The sequence below is a fragment of the Macaca mulatta genome, chromosome 11, assembly GCF_049350105.2.
Source record: "Macaca mulatta isolate MMU2019108-1 chromosome 11, T2T-MMU8v2.0, whole genome shotgun sequence".
In the NCBI taxonomy this organism is placed as follows: Eukaryota; Metazoa; Chordata; class Mammalia; order Primates; family Cercopithecidae; genus Macaca; species Macaca mulatta.
Window position 1 is genome coordinate 103,547,099 of NC_133416.1, and position 19,004 is coordinate 103,566,102.

At 49.0% G+C, this 19,004-nt stretch overlaps 1 protein-coding gene across 3 annotated transcripts in view; it reads left to right on the forward strand.

Moving 5' to 3' along the window:
• ELK3 (ETS transcription factor ELK3) overlaps positions 1 to 19,004 on the forward strand; it is a 79,533-nt gene that overhangs the window by 35,955 nt on the left and 24,574 nt on the right.

Consider the following 19,004-nt stretch of genomic DNA (forward strand, 5'->3'; position numbering starts at 1 on the left):
CATGCACACATGCCCGTATGTACACACACATCCGCATGTGCACACACATGCCCACATGTGCACACCCTTAGCCACATGCACACACAGATGTCCACATGCACACATCGATGTCCACATGCACACACATGTCCGCATGTACACACCCATGTCCACATGCACACACAGATGTCTGCATGCACACACCCATGCCCACATGCACACAGATGTACACATGCACACACCCATGCCCATACATGCACACACATATGTCCACATGTCCACACAGATGTACACATGTGCACACACATGCCCACACAGATGTCCACATGCACATACACATGCACACATGCATATGCACATGCCCCCAGGCACACGCTCACTTGCACACACACATGTCCACATGCACACACGGCTATTGCCATATGCACACACATACGTGCGCATGCACGCATGTACATGTGCATGCACGCATGTACATGTGCACACATGGCTGTTTGATTCTTCCTTATAAAATGCTCTCAAGTGGTAAGATGGAAAGTTTGACTCAATACAGTTTGTAAAGACAAGAGGGAGAGGAAGGAAGATGAGAAAAGAGGTGGGTGAGGGAAATGGAGGGGAGAGGAAAAAAGGAGGGGATGGAGAAAGGGAGGAAGAGGAGGCATGTCAAAAAAAGGTGATGAAAACTACACTCTATTTGTCATTTTCCGACAACTGCTTTCTTCCTTCCGTTTTGCCAGTGTCACTCTGTGATGACAGGTGTAAGTTGACTGTGTGTATTGCCAGCGTGTGACCATTTTTGACTCACAGAAATGGCAGTCTTAAGTGGCTTGGCCTCTCGCTTGAGAGAAAGATTGGAGCAGTCTTTGTGGATGCGAAGCCACCTGGGCCACTGCTGTGTGTGCCACCCTGAACTTGGAGCTGCCCTGAACCGCGTGTGTTTCTCAGCGCCACGTACAGCTCAGCCTCACCGTTTGCCTTTTACTGTTCTCTTCCTTCTCGGCGTCCTCCTCCTCTTCCTCACTAACATTCATGCAGAGCCTTTCAGTGCAGACATCAGGTGGCCGCTGAACTCAGCAGCTGTGTCCTTTTTCCTGTCATCTCTCCTGTCCATTGCTAGCTGTCATTTCTTCCCTCTTGGCTGCAACTGCACATCCCTCGGTTTGTCCTAATAGGGAATTTTTCCTGCTTGAGTAGACAAGCATGAGAATATCATTATTTTTATGTTATATGTTATATTTTTAGCAGAGAAAAAAGTGGAAAAAGTGTGCAAACTTGCAGAAGGTCCTGGAGGAGGGTCGTCCCTGTGCCCACGCGGTCAGGAAGGCCCCAGAGGAGGGTCGTCCTTGTGCCCATGCATTCGGGTTGGGGCTGAGGCACTTTAATCATTGCTGCTCCTAAGCGTGTTCTCTTCCTCCCCTCTCAGACTATCATAGCCAGGTGGTTACAGCCTGAGCTCCAGCCCAGATCATCTGGGTTTGAATCCAGCTCCATGACTGTGGCCCTGTTGCCTCATCTCTCTGAGTCTCAGCTCCCTTTTCTGTAAAGTGGGTATAATAGTAGCGTCTACACTATGGGGCTGTGATGGGATTCACTGTGTTCACACATGTGCAGGGCTGAGAACAGGGCCCCAAACAGGGTAGGCACAGTGAAGCATGAGTCAGAATGATAATACAGATGATAGTTTCTCTATCACTAATTTGAAAATTTCAGACAGCGCATGGAAGAAAATTAGAACCTGGGAGGATCACTTGAGCTCGGGAGTTCAAGTCCAGCCTGGGCAACACAGCAAGACCTCTGTCTCTTTTAAAAACATTTAGCACAATTTATTAAAGAAAGAAGAAGAGGCCGAGCATAGTGGCTCAAGCCTGTAATCCCAGCACTTTGGGAGGCCAAGGTGGGTGGATCATGAGGTCAAGAGATCGAGACCAGCCTGGCCAACATAGTGAAACCCCGTCTCTACTAAAAATACAAAAATTAGCTGGGTGTGGTGGTGGGTGCCTGTGGTCCCAGTTACTCCAGAGGCTGAGGCAGGAGAATCGCTTGAACCCAGGAGGCGGAGGTTGCAGTGAGCCGAGATCACGCCACTGAACTCCAGCCTGGAGACAGAGCGAGACTCTGTGTCAAAAAAAAAAGAAGATCAAAACCTTTGTTGCTACGTTGCTGCTCAGGTACATGGAGATAGGGAAACGCCGGATCTGAGTATAATGGCCCTTTTCACTTAGGACCTGTCAGGAGCACTTTGTCGTGCTTTTTAATGACTGAAGACAGACGACAGCAGTTTCTTTCCTCAGTTGCGTATTTTAATATATTTAATCTTTTATGAAAATTCGACTGCGAAGATGCTTTCTTATTTAAATGACTCTCCCTCACAGCTCTGAGTCAAAGCTCTGGCACTGCTCTGAGTACCTACAGTTGGAGCCAGTCTCTACCTTCTGGGCTCTCTTAGTGACTGGTGGGGGCTTGGTATCCGTAGCCCTCGAGGTTATGGTCCGGCGGTCCCTCAGCCTCAGAGTCTCAGTTCACCCATTGGAAAGTGGCGATGGGAATAGCACCTTTCCTCGTCGGACTAGGTGAAGATGAAAAGAGGTGATAAGATGATGTGGACAAGGTGCTTAGCATAGTATCAGGCACCCACTCAGTGACGGCTCATCATTCCAGTGATGCGTATTTATAAAACTGACTGTATTGTGTCCTAGCTGTCTGTATACAGCTGCTGTCATCGTGGCCTTCTGGCTGCACCACTTTTGTCGCCCTGGTACCTCAGACAGGGTCTAGCACGTATTAGTTGCTTAGTAAATGCTAGACGAGTGAGCAAATGGATAAAACACTGATGTGTCCACTACTCAAATGCACACCATTTATGTCATGAAAGTTGATATTAATGAGTGATTAAAAAAAAAAAGCAGTCACTGCTTTTTGTTTATTGTCTTGTAGTTTCCTAGGACTGCCAGAACAGATGACCACAAACTGTAGGTGGCCTAAAACAACAGAATGTGTTGTCTCGCAGTTCTGGAGGCCAGATGTCCAGAGCAGGGTGTCCGCAGAGCTGTGCTCCCCCTGACTCGGGCGGACTCCTCCCTGGCCTCTCCCCAACCCCGGGCTTGCCAGCAGTCCCTGGCATGCTTTGGCTTGCAGCTGCCTCACTAGGATTGCTGCCTCCATCATCGCATGACGTTCTCCCCATTCTGTGTGTCCAGAGTATCTTTTTTTTTTTTTTCTTTTGAGACAGGGTCTCGCTGTGTCACCCAGGCTGGAGTGCAATGGCATGGTCTCGGCTCACTGCAACCTCTGCTTCCTGGGTTCAAGGGATTCTCCCGCCTCAGCCTCCCGAGTAGCTGGGACTACAGGCATGCACCACCACACCTGGCTAATTTTTGTATTTTTAGTAGAGATGGGGTTTCAGTATGTTGGCCAGGCTGCTTTTGAACTCCTGACCTTGTGATCTGCCCGCCTCAACCTCCCAAAGTGCTGCAATTACAGGCATTAGCCACAGTGCCTGGCCAATTTTCCTCTTATGAGGATACCGGTCATTGGATTAGGGCCCACCTTAATGCAGTATGACCTCATCTTAACTTGGTTACGTCTGCAAAGACCCTTTCTAAATAAGGTTCTAGTCATTGGTACTGGGGATGAGGATGTCAGCATAGTTCCGGGACGGACAAAATTCACCCTGTGCCACCTCCATATACAGTCATGTACCACATAATGTCTGGTCCACAATGGACCACATATATAACAGCGGTCCTATAAGGCTATAATTCCATATTTTTACTGTACCTTTTCTATGTGTAGATATGTTGAGGTACATACATACTTACTATTGTATTACAGTTGCCTACATACAGTATTCAGTACAGTAATGTGCTGTACAGGTTTGTAGCCTAAGAGCATATAGCATAGCCTTGGTGTGTGATAGGCTAGACACTCCAGGTTTGTATCTAGGCACTGTAGCTCATTCCTGTAATTACAGCGCTTTGGGAGGCCAAGGCATGCAGATCACCTGAGGTCAGGAGTTCGAGACTAGTCTGGTGAAACCCCGTCTCTACTGAAAATACAAAAACTAGCTGGGAACGGTGGGGTGCGCCTGTAATCCCAGCTACTCGAGAGACTGAGGCAGGATACTCGCACAGCCGTGATACTTGCACAGCCATGAAATTGCCCAGCGACGCATTTCTCCGAACGTAGCCTCGTTGTTAAGCGATGCATGACTGTATTTCAGACACTGCTGGGCTTTTTGTTTAGATTTTCAAAATTACACTTAAAAAGAGAGTGTTGGTTTCTCTCTATAAGTGATGGTTCAATTCAGCAAATCCTAAAAGGAAACTGCTCCCCATGACAGGCACAGCACCTAGATTCTGCAGCAGGTGTAATACTAGACTCTGTGACGGGTGTGACACTAGAATCAAAGACACGTCGCTGAGGCAAGTCCCCGGGGTGGAGACAGGTCCACCCAAGACGAGTCCTGCCTTGGAGGGATTCAGAGTTGCTGGGAATTGAGCAGCTCCTTGGCCTAGAAGTGTACATGATTTTAATAGATAACTGGGAAGAGAAGGCGACCCGGGGGGCGCCAATCCCCGATGGGCAGTGCTGGGATTGGAGGCTCTGATCTTTGTGCTCAGAGGCTCCTTCCTGCATCTGCGGTTCTGTGGCGTGCGTGTGGCGCAGGTGCGGGGAAAGTCTGGAGGGCCAGGGTTCCGCAGCCGAGCTCTGCCAGGGCACTGCTTCTCCCAGGTAAGCTTTTGAAGAGGCTATGGGGCAAACCCAATTAGAATTCCAAGAAAGGAGTGATGCCCCTTCCAGGGAGCAGCGTGTTTTGCAACCTGGGCGTGGATGAAAGGCCCCTGTTTTCATTTGAGAAACACACAGGTCATGGGAGGCGCCTGTGGCTGAGCCTGTGAGGGGCAGAAACCAGAGCCCGTAGAGGCCTAAACAGGGCATTTAGTTGAGGCCTGGGCATTTTACACGTCCCCTCTGCCAAACAGCTTTTTCCCTTGGTCTCGCTTTAAGCCCTGGGAGTTGGAGTTGGGTGTGTTACTGTAGTTCTGATGGTTTGAATTTTTTGATAAGCTTTTTTTTTTTCCTTAGGTTTACCTGATGTAACAGTAAAGATCTTTTGCAGATATTTTATTTGTTAACAAGCTAACAACTCTTTCACTCCTTAACATCAGACAGATGGACCCTTCTTCTTAGAGTAGAGAAGAGCGGGGCCGATGCCCAGAGCATTTCTGTCACTGCCCTGACAACTGCCAGGCACCTTATGGGCCAAGCCTGAGGGGCAGGAGTTCCTGCTGGGATTCACAGCATTAACCACTTCTGAATAAGGCTTTGCTTTTTTTTTTTTTTTTTTTTTTTTTCTTTGGAGACACAGTTTCACTCCTGTTGCCCAGACTGGAGTACAGTGGCGCGATCTCAGCTCACTGCAACCCCTGCCTCCCAGGTTCAAGTGATTCTCTTGCCTCAGTCTCCCGAGTAGCTGGGATTACAGGCGCACCCCATCATTCCCAGCTAGTTTTTGTATTTTTAATAGAGACGGGTTTTCACCAGACTAGTCTCGAACTCCTGACCTCAGGTGATCTGCCTGCCTTGGCCTCCCAAAGCGCTGTGATTATAGGCATGAGCTACAGTGCCTAGCCTAGGGTTTTACATTATACATCCACCTCCAGTTGACATGGCCTCTTCTTTCACCTCCGCCTTTTCCTCAGCCATCCAGCCATCCCTTTGAAAATACCTCCCTCCTCCTGAGGGGCTCAGCAGCTGGTCGGGGAGGCAGACATGAAACCAATTTTAGTAGAGAACCCTGTGTAAAATGCTGGCATAACCAATGCTGGGGCCTTCCTGGAGAGCAGGGAGGGAAGTAGAGGCAGAGGGAACGCCTCCGGAGGTCAAGACACTTGATCTGGATCTTAAGGAACGAGAATGAGTTTACCTGGCTGAAAAAAGTTAGGAAGGGATAAACCAAGAAGGGAACAGTGTGAGCAGAGGCAGGGACGTATGAATGAGTTTGACCTTTCAAGCACAGCGTATCTTGGGAGTGAGGGCGAGATGTGGTTGGAAAAGTGAGTGGGGATTGAAGTGTGGAATATAGCATGCTAAAGAGTTGGAACTCTGTGGTGAGAGCCAATGAAGAGTTAAAAGCTGGCCTGGCGCGGTGGCTCATGCCTGTAATCCCAGCACTTTGGGAGGCTGAGGCGGGTGGATCATGAGGTCGGAGATCGAGACCATTCTGGCCAACATGGTGAAAATCCCGTCTCTACTAAAAATACAAAAATTAGCTGGGCGTGGTGGTGTGCGCCTGTAATCCCAGCTACTCAGGAGGCTGAGGCAGGAGAATCGCTTGAACCTGGGAGCGGAGGTTGCAGTGAGTCGAGATCGCACCACTGCTCTCCAGCCTGGACGACAGAGCGAGACTCCATCTCAAAAAAATAAAAATAAAAATACATTAAAAAAAGAGTTAAAAACAAGAGATGGGGGAGGGGATGGGAAATGCTCACGCCTGTAATCCTAGTACTTTGGAAGGCTAAGATGAGAAGATCGCTTCAGCCCAGGAATTTTGAGACCAGCCTGAGCAATATAGTGAGGCCTTGTTTCTACAAAATAAAATAAAAAACAAAAACCGAATAATAATAATAGATGAGCAAAAATGACAAAAAATTAGCTGGGCATGGTGGTGCACACCTGTAGTCCTACTTCCTGGAGAGGCTGAGGCAGGAGAATCACTTGAGCCCAGGAAGGTAGAGGCTACAGTGAGCTCTTATTGTACCACTGCACTCCAGCCTTGTCAACAGAGTGAAAGAGCAAAATTCTGTCTCTTAAAAAAAGCAAGAGAGTGCTATGATCAGATTTCCATTTTAGAAATAAAAATCTGTGTCTCCTCTTACTGTTCTTGGCATGGATTTTACACCCGACCATACAACCTTGATCTTTCTGGCCAGGTGCCATTTCTCTCTGCTGGCCGAGTTGGCCCTATCACACCTTCAGCATGAGGATGGAGAGGGAAAAAGGATAGGCTCTGGTATTCCCATAAGGTGGGCAACTGTCTTCTGCTCACGAGAAGCTGAAGGCACGGGCTCTCTCTGTTGTTGCAGAGGGAGACCTGGAAGCTTTCACAGCCCCTCATCTTCTCCCGTCCAGCAGACCTTTTGTCCTTGCTGGCGGTGAACATTCAACCCTGGGGGAGGCTGAAAGCTCTGCTGGCTCCCTTCTCATCAAGAAATGAAAATGGTGATAGGATGAAAAATCCTCCCGTCTCCACAGCAACCTCTTGGCTTAGCCTCACGATGTACTGAACAATCTTTACTTAATTGGAAGGGGTTTCGGGGAGAACAGTCAAGACAAAGTCATTGGCAACCTATTCCTGGAATTAGAACGCATCACCTTCTTAGCTTAATTGGATAATTCATTTTAAATTGGGTGTGCAATCACGACAAGAAAATGTTAGTATTAATAATACATATCTGAGCTCAGCTGCCTCTGCCAAGAAGCCTGGCCCTGGTGGAATTCTTTAATTCCCCAAAACAAATTTTGCAAAGATAAAATGATGTTGTCAAAGTGGAGAAAGAACAAACATCCAGCAGGCATTCATATCCCAGAACCTTCTAGAACACCTTTGTTGGTTGTGGAATGTTAGGGAAGACCTGGACTCGCTTTGGGGTGTTTCATGGATCGAGGGGCCCTCTGTGCCTGGCCCTGGGTGTGAGTGTTGAGGGCCTGGTGTGTTTTGTTGAGTGTCTTTCTTTCCTACCATAGCAGCTACTCAGATGGTTGGAAGCATAACAGATGGCAGCGGGGCTATTGCCTGGGGGCCCAGGGGATGACCAGGGCCTCTCTCGTGAGCTTGGGTCCTGGAAGCTGCTTAGAGACCTGTGGAGTGGCTGAACTGCCTCTCAGAGGTCTTCTAGTCTGGTCACATTGCCTTGGGAGATGGCAGCTGGTATCAGGGGGCCAGGCTGCTGGGAACGGGGGGCTGCCTGTTGACTGAAGGGGCTGCCTGTCTTGCACGTGCTTCCAGGCCAACTTCCCTGTGGCACTCAGTGTTCCCCCAAAATAGGGCAGTTGCTAAGAAACAGGGATGAGCCAGAGGCCCGGGAGCGCCGACAACACTGTGTTGATGAGGATGCTTCTGCGCCAGGGGCTCGGCTGCCAAAGCTCCCGCGGCCTTGCCAGATCCACTTACGTCAGGCTGTTGCCCAAGCCCACACCGAGTCTGCCTTTGCCAGCATGAGCGTTCCTGCTTCTGGGATTTTAGCTGCAGGAAAATTTAGTGGTTGTGTAGACAAACTCACAAAAACTCCAACATTCACAGCATAGCACCCACCACCCGCCGTCCACCCACGCCTCAGCTGCTCCTCTGCACGGCCTCTTCCCCACCCCTGCCTGTGCTCCTCCATGGCTCCTCTCAGTTCCCACCCCTAATTTGTAACATCAAAAAGGGATGCTTACGTGTGTGGAGCATTTGGTTTTAAGCCAGGCACCGTGCTAGATATTTTTACATGTATTAGCTTATTTTCCAATTCGTGATGCGCCGGTGCTGGTGGTCAATATTGAGCCCATTTTAGAGGTGGGGATGCTGAGTCTCTAAGAGGTGTAAGTCACGGACTCAAGATGCAGCAGCAGGGCAGTGGCAGAGCTTTCACACTAAGAGTGTTGACCCCCAAGGCCCATGCCTGGGCTTCCGAAGCTGGAGGGTGACACAGCTGCAGAGCCTTGGGCCCAGACGTGAGTCCTGTGTGCCCGGTACTGCTGATGATTACCCTAAGGGCTGCCAGAGACAGGCCCCCGGTATTTTTAATTGAAATGACAGTGGAAAAACTGCTGGCAAGATATCTGAGTCAGCTGAAAATGTGAGTTCGAGTGGCCCCAGAACACCCCACGCTTCCAGAAGACGCTTCCTACGGAAAGTACTGGAGCGTGGTGCTCCTCTGTGTGTGCGCCTCCCAGCTGCCGGTGGCCTCCAGGAAGGACTCCAAGCTCCCTTCACCATCCCGCCCCATCCCAGCTGCCTTCCCTGCACCCCCACAGCTGCCTCCAACCCCAGCATCTTCTTAGGCCCCCTCCTTCCCCTTGCCCTTCCTGCCTGGCTCACTCCTGGCCACCCTTCAGACTCCTCTCTGTGCCTCCTCCAGCTGGTGCCTCACTTGATGATGGCCGTGTCTGTTCCACAGCCCCTCCCAGAGGGACCTGGTTTCTCCTGCTGTCATTGCATCTCCCTTACGGGGCCGCATGCTGGGTTTTCTTACCATTTCCTGCATCCTGCAGTGCTGAGGGCATGGCAGCGCCAATCAAGTGTAGTAGGAGTGAGTAAGAAACAAGCATCCTTCTCCGTGCCACAGAAGGGAGTCTGTCACCTTGGAAAGTCACCCAAGAGAGGATCCAAGAAAGCATCTTGCCCTACCTACCCCTCCTTTAGCAAGTGAGGACCCTCGAGGGGAGGGGAGTTTCCAAGTCAGTTGGTGACAAAGCCAGGATGAGAAGACACTCCCAGACCACCTGTGGCTCATGACACACACTGCCCCGCCATGCCATCTGCCAGCGCTGGAGGTGGCTGCTCAACACAGAAGTCAAAGGCAGTGTTAGCAGCTCCCCGACCCAGCTGGGGAAAGGGAAAGACTTGCACTGGGGAGCAGTTTTATTTATTTTTATTTATTTTTTATTATTATTTTTAGATGGAGTCTCGCTCTGTCACCCAGGCTGGAGTGCAGTGGTGAGATCTTGGTTCACGGCAACCTCCACCTCCTGGGTTCAAGCGATTCTCCTGCCTCAGCCTCCTGAGTAGCTGAGACTATAGGTGCGTCACCATGCCCAGCTAATGTTTGTATTTTTAGTAGAGGCAGGGTTTCACCATGTTCTCCAGGCTCAAACTCCTGACCTCAGTTGATCCACCTGCCTTGGCCTCCCAAAGTGCTGGGATTACAGGCATGAGCCACCACCCGGCCTGAGCAGTTTTATGTTCTATGTTATTAACACTTCAAAGGCCTTCAAATAAAAGTACCCTTGAGTGTTTAAGGAGAGCCAGGAGGGAGACAGGACTCCAGATCCGGCCAGCAGCAGCACCCAGCCAAGAAGGCAGGGAGAAAAATGCTGTGAACGTCCAGTCGAAGCCTCCCGAGCTGGGGTGTCCTGCCAGGCCGGCAAGCCGACATTTCTCACTAGCACCCTCAGGCTGCCACGGGTACTCAGGCAGCGGGGATGGGGAGCGCCTCCACTTCAGGCTGGCAGAATTTGGTGAGACAGTTCACGCTGCAGCTTCTCAGTGCCAGAAGGCAAAGACACCTCAACCCAAACCACAAGAAAACCTCCCCGGGAGCCGGCAGAGTCGGCCTGTTCAGAGACAGAGTTCCAGCCTTTGTTGGCAGCACGTCGTTCTTGGAAGTTTGGAATGGGTGTGAGTGGGTGTGTACGTGTGTGTGTGTGCACACGCTCCAAAGTTCAGCCTTGCACAAGGGACAGCCCAGGCTCCACCTAACCTGGTGCCTGTACCATCACAGCGGGAAGCGCCGCTTGTACCCTAGGGGCGGGCGGCCCCAGCATGTGCCTCCCCTGCCTCGCCGAACAGAGACGATTTTAAGAAAGGGGTGTATTAGTTTCCCAGGGCTGCCGTAACAAATGACCCCAAACTTGGTGGCTCAAAACAATAGAAATGTATTCTCCGAAGGTTTTGGAAGCCAGGAGTGTGAAATCCAGGTGTCTGCAGGGCCCCGCTCCTCTAGGGAAGAATCCCCGCTTCCTCTTCCGGTTTCTCGTGGGCTCCAGCCACCCTCGTTGTTCCTTGGCTTGGAGCTGCCTCACTCCAGTCTCTGCCTTCGCGTCCCATGGCCTTCTTCCCTGTGTGTGTCTTTCTGTGTCTTCATGAGGACACAAGCCATTGACTTCAGTGCCTACTCTATCCAGGATGATTTCATGTCAACATTTTTAACCAATTGTATCTGTAAGGACCCTGTTTCCAAACAAGATCACATTCTAAGGTCCTGGGTGGACATGAACGTGGCAGGGCCATTAAACTCACTGCAGCGGTGAGTGGTGGGGGAAGAGTGCCCTAGTGAGAGGCAGCTCAGGTAGATGGATCAGAGGAGCCCTTTCGTAAGATAGTCTTTAATAGCTGGGTGTGGCGGCTCAACGCTTGTCATCCCTGTACTTTGGGAGGCTGAGTTGAGAGGATCACTTGAACCCGTGAGTTCAAGATCATAAGATGCTCTTTGGTGGGGGTGGCGGTGAGGTGAGCCCGCTCCCCCAGACATTTGTAGCAGAGTCTCTTGTGGTCAGCTGACTGCTCACTGTCCCCTCTGTCAGAGGCAGAGACAGAGCAGAGGCAGGGGATGTCACACCCCATCCAGGCCACTGTGGGGCACTTCAAGGACAGAAGCCAGCTTCCCTCCTTCTCCTTCCTCAGAGCCTGGCACGGGGCCACCTGTAGGAGAGTATGTATTCAGTGTTCATTGAAAGCCGGGTGTGGTGGCTTGAACCTGTAGTCCCAGCTACTTGGGAGGCTGAGGCTGGAGGACCGCTGGAGCTCAGGAGCTCCCGGCTGCAGTGTGTAGCCGTCGTGCCTGTGAATAGCCACTGCACTCCAGCCTGGGCAGTGCCAGCAAGACCCCATCTCTCAAAAACAAAAACGATGTTTGCTGAAAGAATGTCTGCTTGTCGGAGAGAGACAGTGACTACTTGTTCTAACTTTGGAGAAAGGACACTTCGGGTTTCATTTCAGGAAAGAGTGAGTCAGACTGTGGTCTGGATGGGAACCCAAAAACAGGAGTTGAAGAATATGTGTTGGCCAGGAAGCCGCGGCCTGGAGACACTCCTCTGCTACTTGTGGGTGGTGTCAGCTCAGCTGGGAGCCTCGGGTCTCAGTCTCTGAAGTGGATATCAAAGCGTTGTGAGGCTAACATGAGATTGTGTGTGAGCCTTCTGTAAACTGTAAAGTGAGGTGCCCACCCAAGCAATTTTCTAGAAGGCAGAATAAAATGAAAAGTGTGATATAATGAGCAGTATGTACAATTAGATTATTGCATGCTAAGCAAGATTCACTGGGTGAGGGGTCATGTTTTAAGGATTTGTATGAGTGAGGCACTGACTACATTAGCCTATGGGGTATTTTTATTCCCATTTTAGGGGTGAGCAAACTGAGCCCTGTGTAGATGTTCAGTAACTTTCCCAAGGTCATAGTAAACAGAGAGGCTGGAATTCAAACCCAGATCTGTTCACCCCAGCATTGGTTCCATATAACATCTGACGTGTTAAGGCTCCTGGACGGTGCCCTCGTGTGAGCTACTGCTGGGCACAGGCCTGGGGACAGCCGGGGGAGCTTGGCAGTGGGTGCCATCACCGGGCTGTATATGGTGGACGTGAGTTTCCTGTTGTTTTCCTGTCACCCTCATCCCTTGGATGGCATGCCACTTAGAGGGTGGCTGCTCATGTCCAGTCTGCTGCACTGGGACTGCCGGGGCCCTCGTGCCACATGTTGGGGTGGCCCTTCAAAGCAGGCACCTTCTCTACCCTGTGGATTGGCAGAGGCAGTTCTATTTCTAGGTAATGAACAGACCTTACGGAAGATCGGTCTCTTCCGCCCGAAGAGCTAGAAATAACTGTTCTTAAGCAAGGCCCATGCTTTCTCAGCACAGAGCTGGTTTTCCCAGGCACTCTGCAGTTAACCCCACTATTACTCTGGAATGCAGAGACCCCTAGGCCCTGACGGATTTACTGTAGCAGCAGCCTCTGCTTCCGCATGCAGCAGCTCTGGAAGAGGGTGTGGTGGTGGAACAGAAGCGGCTGAGGCCTTGGCACTAGATACAATTGGGTTCAAACTTAGGCTCCACCAGTTACAAGCTGTGTGACCTTGGGCTAGTCAGCTTTTTAGTTCCTATTTCTTTCTCTTAAAAAGTCTTAATTTAACAAGTAATACATATCAAGTATACATTTTTTAATGTGAAAATACACATAAGCAAAAAGAAACATGAAAAATCACTGTGAAATTTTAGTATACATCTTTCAAGATTAATTTTTCTGCCTCCTTTTATTTACACATATACGCATATTTACAGTAGAAAACATAAATATATGTGCAATAGAAAATTATTAAAATAATGGAATTATTCACACTGGGTTTTTTTTTTTTTTAACCTAATGTATATTTAAAGGTATGGGGAAGTGTTAGCAATGTCGTGTCCCTGAAATAGCTACCTGGTATTCCATTGTATGGCTCTCCCAATATTTAACCTACCCCCAGGTGGTGGACAGTTGGATCTAACCTCGCTGTCCAGGGGGACCTTGGCTTCACCATCTCTGCAATGGGGTAACAGGGCCCATCCTGCAAGGCAGCTGTGTGTGCTCAGCATGCGGCTGGCCCTCATAAGTGCTGGCTTCTTTCCTTGTCCTTTGTCTGCACTGGTTCCTTTCACATAGGGTATCTACCACAATAAGATGAGTGTGCCCCAAATAAATGCATTGTCTCGTGTGTCTGCTCAGCACCTGAACTGGTTCCTTCCTCGGGTCTTGCTGACAGGTGCTCAGGGCCAGCAGCTTCCCGTTGGCCTCTCCCAGGAACCCTGAGCAGAGGCCTGAGCCCAAGCAGACGCTGCAAGGCTGCACTTCTCCCTCCCAGTCTGGGCAGCATGATTTCTGCTCTGAAAAGCCACGGGGAGCAATTGAGATGAGCTGGGTGCCTGGTTAGTGTCTGCACCACCTTTCAGGGCCTGACGTGTGGTGTCTTGCCTGTAGGCTGCGGCCCGCATCTAAGCAGAGCACTTGGATCCAGCAGTTATTCACATCTGTGGCTCCCAGCGTCCCCCTCCTATAACCTCCCCCCAACCCCCAAATTAATTGGATTGTGTAAGGTTTTCGTCACAGTGGATGTCAAGTGCTGGCTGTGCTAGGCACAATATAATATAAGCCTTGTATCTATTTCTTGTCTGAACCCAACTAAATAAAAACATCATGTTTCCCTGCTCAGTTGAGATATGTAAACCAGATGTAATTCTGCCTGCTGTGCGACTGATCAAGTTACCCAGAACTTTGGACAAAGCTAGCAGAATATGCACAGCCTTCTATGAGGGTAAATTTTATCTATTAAATTGTCATTAGGGCTGACACAGGGTGATATTTATGTTTTGTTCTGTTTTTGCTTAAATGGAAGTATAAAAATGCTAATACTGAGAGCTAGTATATGTTATAGGGCTTCTCATGCGTGGATGCATCGGGCGTTCTGATAGAAGCTATATGTGGATGGCTCATTCAGTCCCATGAGGCAGATGGATCAGTCCCCATTTTGTAGATGAGAACTGAGTCATTGAACTCAGGCAGTGACTCTGGAGCCCCTCCTTCTAATCCCTTCAGCAGCCCTTGCGATAGGGTCAAGTGGGTGTTTACTGGAAATGTCCCCTGCTCTGTCTCCCTTACCCAGTGCAGGGGTTAAGAAAGGCCTGTTTGTTAGAAAAAGTCTTCAGCACAAGCAATCCTGCTGGCTTAGTGAGCTGCTGATGGTTCTCAGTTTTGAGAGCGAGGTAGGAGAGTTGCAGAATCAGAGGGCAGGAGCCCTGTGTTTCCAGGGTGCCCTGGAATGGCAGAGGATCCAGGGGCCAGACCACAGCAATGAGGAACTCGCCACAGGCCTGGCTCCTCGCGGGGAGGAAAATGGAAGATCAGATAACAAGACTAAGCACGTGAACTCCAGATGCATAACCTTAGATCAAAATTGGGGTGCCGGACCAGGGTGGGTGGACAGACACATGCAGCAAATATTTGCCACGTAAATGGATGGGTGAAATTACGGCTCATTAAGCTCTCATGGGAGGTGTGAGGTTGTATGTGGTGTGTGGAATCTGTACGTGACTTCTAGTATCTGCCTGGGAGTGTTCGGTTTAAGAATGCCAGCAAAGAAGCACGGGCAGGTATATGTAAGGGATACACCCACAGGGAGCTTTAACCAGCCTGGGAATTAGCCGTGGAAAATTGTGTCTTTCATGCCTGCGGCTTTATGCCTGGGTCAGTTCTCCTTATAGTTGGTAGTTCATTCAGCAAACATTTAGTTAACTTATTTAAACATAATCCTAATCACATCGTCATTAAGAAGGTAAGTCTAATCCCATATGCATCTTTTCATTACCTAGCACTGCATATGCTTTTTGTAAATTACAAAACTTATCAAAATATTTCTCATCTATCTACTATTTGGGATTATTTACACAGACTCCTTCCTATTCAAAGGGCAGAGTGGAGTGTGTGTGTGTGTGTGTACATATTTAAACACACTGTGGACAGCCATACCTGTTCTTATAGGTATGCCTGTAACCTGTCAGGGTAACAGCACTGAAATGGAAATGGAAATATGACCTGCTCTCTTGGCATTTTCTATGCAGTTAAAGTGACATAATTGAGGTATCTTGTCATGGGCCCCTCTCATGGGATGCCTTGGTCCGCAGAGGTGGCTGGTAAGGTGGGAAGGGTTCTTTTGCCCAGGTCTGCCCAGAATCCTGTCCCAAATGGATGACTTGCCCTTTCGGCTACTGCATTCTCAATATGGCAACTTGGACGGGGTGACAGTGGGATTAATTTTGGTGTCCGGTCCTCCTCTTTTGCCTGGAACTGCCACTGGGGTCTGTTTTAAGGGGATGTTGCTTTTTCCTCTCACTAAAATTGGTCCCATCCTTGCTGCCCGTAACCTCACATGGAATGCCTGCTGGGCGAAGAGGCAGCCCTTTTGCAAATACGTATTTAAAGGGAAAGTACAAAGAGGCTGGTCCCACCCGTGTAAGAGGGAAGCAGATGTGTGTAACACTCTATAACCACCCCGGAGACGCACTCAGCTCCACCCGACACAGACCGGCATCACTCAGGTTACCAGGCAACTGTGAGCAACAAATACTTGTGAGTCTGGGATTGAAGAGGGTGGAAACCAGACTTTTTCTAAATATCCTCATCATTTACCATAATAAGAGCCCTTCCCCAAGTGTGCTGGTGTCCCGGGCTGCCTAAATTGGCCTGAATCTTGTGTCATCCTTCATAGTAGCCAAGAGCTCAGGAGTCAGATTGCCTGGGTGCCATCTGTTCTTTCCAGGTACAAGCTTCCAACAGTGTATAATTTGTACTTCCCAAGCCTCAGCTTGCTCATCTCCAAAATGGGGATAATAATCATTCCGGTCTCTGAGAGGATTGAGTGAGTTGATGGTTGTCAGGTTCTCAGACGATAGCCTGACAAATAATATGTGCTCAGGAAATACTAGCTTGTATTATTCCTGACACTGAGTCTTCTCAGCAAACTGTCTTGGAAGGAAGTTTCCCTCTGGAAGCCATAGAGAGATCTTCAAACATACATGGCGCTGCTCCTGGGGGCAGCCCTGGAAGATAAGGAAGAAGGGGCCGTCAGTGCAGCTGCAGGGACACAAGTCCTCTGAGGCCAGGTTCTTTCTAATCCTCCAGTTGCGGGCACCGCTGTAGGGGGCTTTCCTTACCAGCTCCCCTCGTCTAGCAGATGTCCGTGGTGCTGAGTCACTGGGCTGCACTGCTCTGACCCACTTACTGTACCCGACCCTGCCCTCTTCCCTCCCAGTTCCACACTCAGCCTTCAACCTGGTAGGTTTCCAGGTAGCCAGATCGAATCCGTCTTTCCCATTGGTCTCTAGAGAAGCATGACCTGCCTCGGTTCTTTCCAATGGCTGTCACTTCCTCCTTTTGGCCAGCTAGTAAATTGTCTCCATCCCCATCACTGCGTAACCTTTCCCCAGAAAACTCGTGGTGTCCTCTCTGCTTCCCCCGCAGAGGCAGCAGCTACCGAAGGGCCCGTCCCAGCATCTCCCTTTTTATATTTCGAGTAGGGGTTAGCATATTATGACAGTCACTTCTAGCTATAGAAAGTTCCCACTGTCTTCCACTTAAACACGTAAAATACTTAAGATTCTATATGTTCTTTTCTTTAACAACCAGCTATAATTCACATACCACACAGTTCACCCATTTACCGTGTAGAGTTCAGTGGCTCTGAGTAGCGACTTCTGCACCCATCACCATGACCCACTTAGAACATTTCCATTACCTCCTTCCTTCCATCCCTCTCAGCCCTAGGTAACCATACTCTACTTTCTGTTTTTTTGTAGAGATTTCATGATTCTGGACATTTCATATAAATAGAATCATATATGACCTTTATCATGTAATATCTGGCTGCTTTCACTTTGCAGTGAATCATAGAATACAGTATTCTATTCTGTGGCTCATGCCTGTAATCCCAGCACTTTGGGAGGCTCAGGCAGGCAGATCACCTGAGGTCAGGAGTTCAAGACCAGCCTGGCCAACATGGTGAAACCCCGTCTCTACAAAAATACAAAAATTAGGCAGGGTGCGGTGGCTCACTCCCGTAATCCCAGCACTTTGGGAGGCCAAGGCAGGCAGATCATGAGGTCAGGAGATCGAGACCATCCTGATTAACACAGTGAAACCCCGTCTTTGCTAAAAATACAAAAAAGAAAAAAAAAAATTAGCCAGGCATAGTGGCGGACACCTGTAGTCCCAGCTACTCGGGAGGCTGAGGCAGGAGAATGGCGTGAATCAGGGAGGCAGAGCTTGCAGTGAGCTGAGAGCGCGCCACTGCACTCCAGCCTGAGCGACAGAGTGAGACTCTGTCTCAAAAAAAAAAATTGCTGGGCATGATGGTGGGTGCCTGTAATCCCAGCTACTTGGGAGGCTGAGGTAGAAGAATTGCTTGAACCCAGGAGGCAGAGGTTGTAGTGAGCCGAGATCGCGCCACTGCATTCCAGCCTGGGCGACAGAGCAAGACTCTGTCTCAAGAAGAAGGAAAAAAAAATTCTGTGATTCTGTTTGATGAAATTGAGGCCCATTATGTTATGTTTTTTCCTTACTATTCCATAGTCTAGTATTCATTATTCCTCAAATAATGAATTCTAGGCCTTGGAGCAGAGCTTCATTCTTCAGTACAGCTCGATAATATTCCATTGTAAGGACACCCCACATTTCATTTATCCTTTTGCTGGTTGGTCGACAGGAGGGTTGTTCTTCATGTTCTTTTTAACACAGCAAGGCTGTATGATCTGTCTGAGGTTGCCTTTCCGTTCCCAACCATTTTTTGAGCAAATGTCAAAAATTTTGACATTTTTTGTCATTTTTATCACAGCTCTTGGTTATTTCTTGAGGTGCTCATGAATGTAATCCCAACTTAGACATGGTGTTTCAAACCTACAAGAAAGTTAGAAATGTTTTTTTTTTTTTTTTTTTTTTGGAAAAAAAGCATTAGTTTTTAAGACTTGTTAGAATAACTGATTCACATCATTTTTCTTCTGTGTTTTTATTTTGGCTCTAAATAAAACATTTATAGAAGTTTGTCTCTTCTTTTGTGTAATTATTTAGGCTCTAAAAACTTCACTCAGTTTAGATGAGTGTTCAAACTCGCTGAGGGAAAAAAATGAAAGTTTTTTCCCCAGGGAGGAAAATATGATGAGCTAAAACTAAAAATACCTTAGAATTTTAGCAAAGGAAGCATTAACACACCAGAGGTCAGCACACTTTCTTTTCAATGGGAACTGACCCTGGGTCAGGTGGGTCCAATGACACCCTTATTTAATTTATTTCCTGCTGGGAGCTGATTTTCCCAGGCATGTTCTGACCCAGGGCACTTGGCAGAGATGCTGCTAACAAAGCCCAGGTGGAAAACATCTGAGTTCCCCAAATTTCTCTGAAGGTTTTTAAGGGCTGTTCAGCTTCGAGGAGCAGTGAGTGTGAGGTCGCTGGCGTCAGTGGGACTCTGCGGGTTAAGTTGCAGGTGGGAGCTCCAGGATGCAGCCAGGGTGGCCGCAGCCACTGGAACTGTTGTATGGTCTTGACTCTGAGGTGCCCACGGCATCGGCCTGCATGCCGGTGCTCAGTGAGGTCTCTCCACGACTCCGTGCATGGGATCTCCTGTGCTGAATGGGGACCTTAAATGTGCCCTTTGCTTCCATCATTTAAGGGGTAAAAAGGCAAATCAGAATGTCATGATGTAAAGGATGGCAGGCAAACACGTGTATTTAGAATCACACTATGATTTC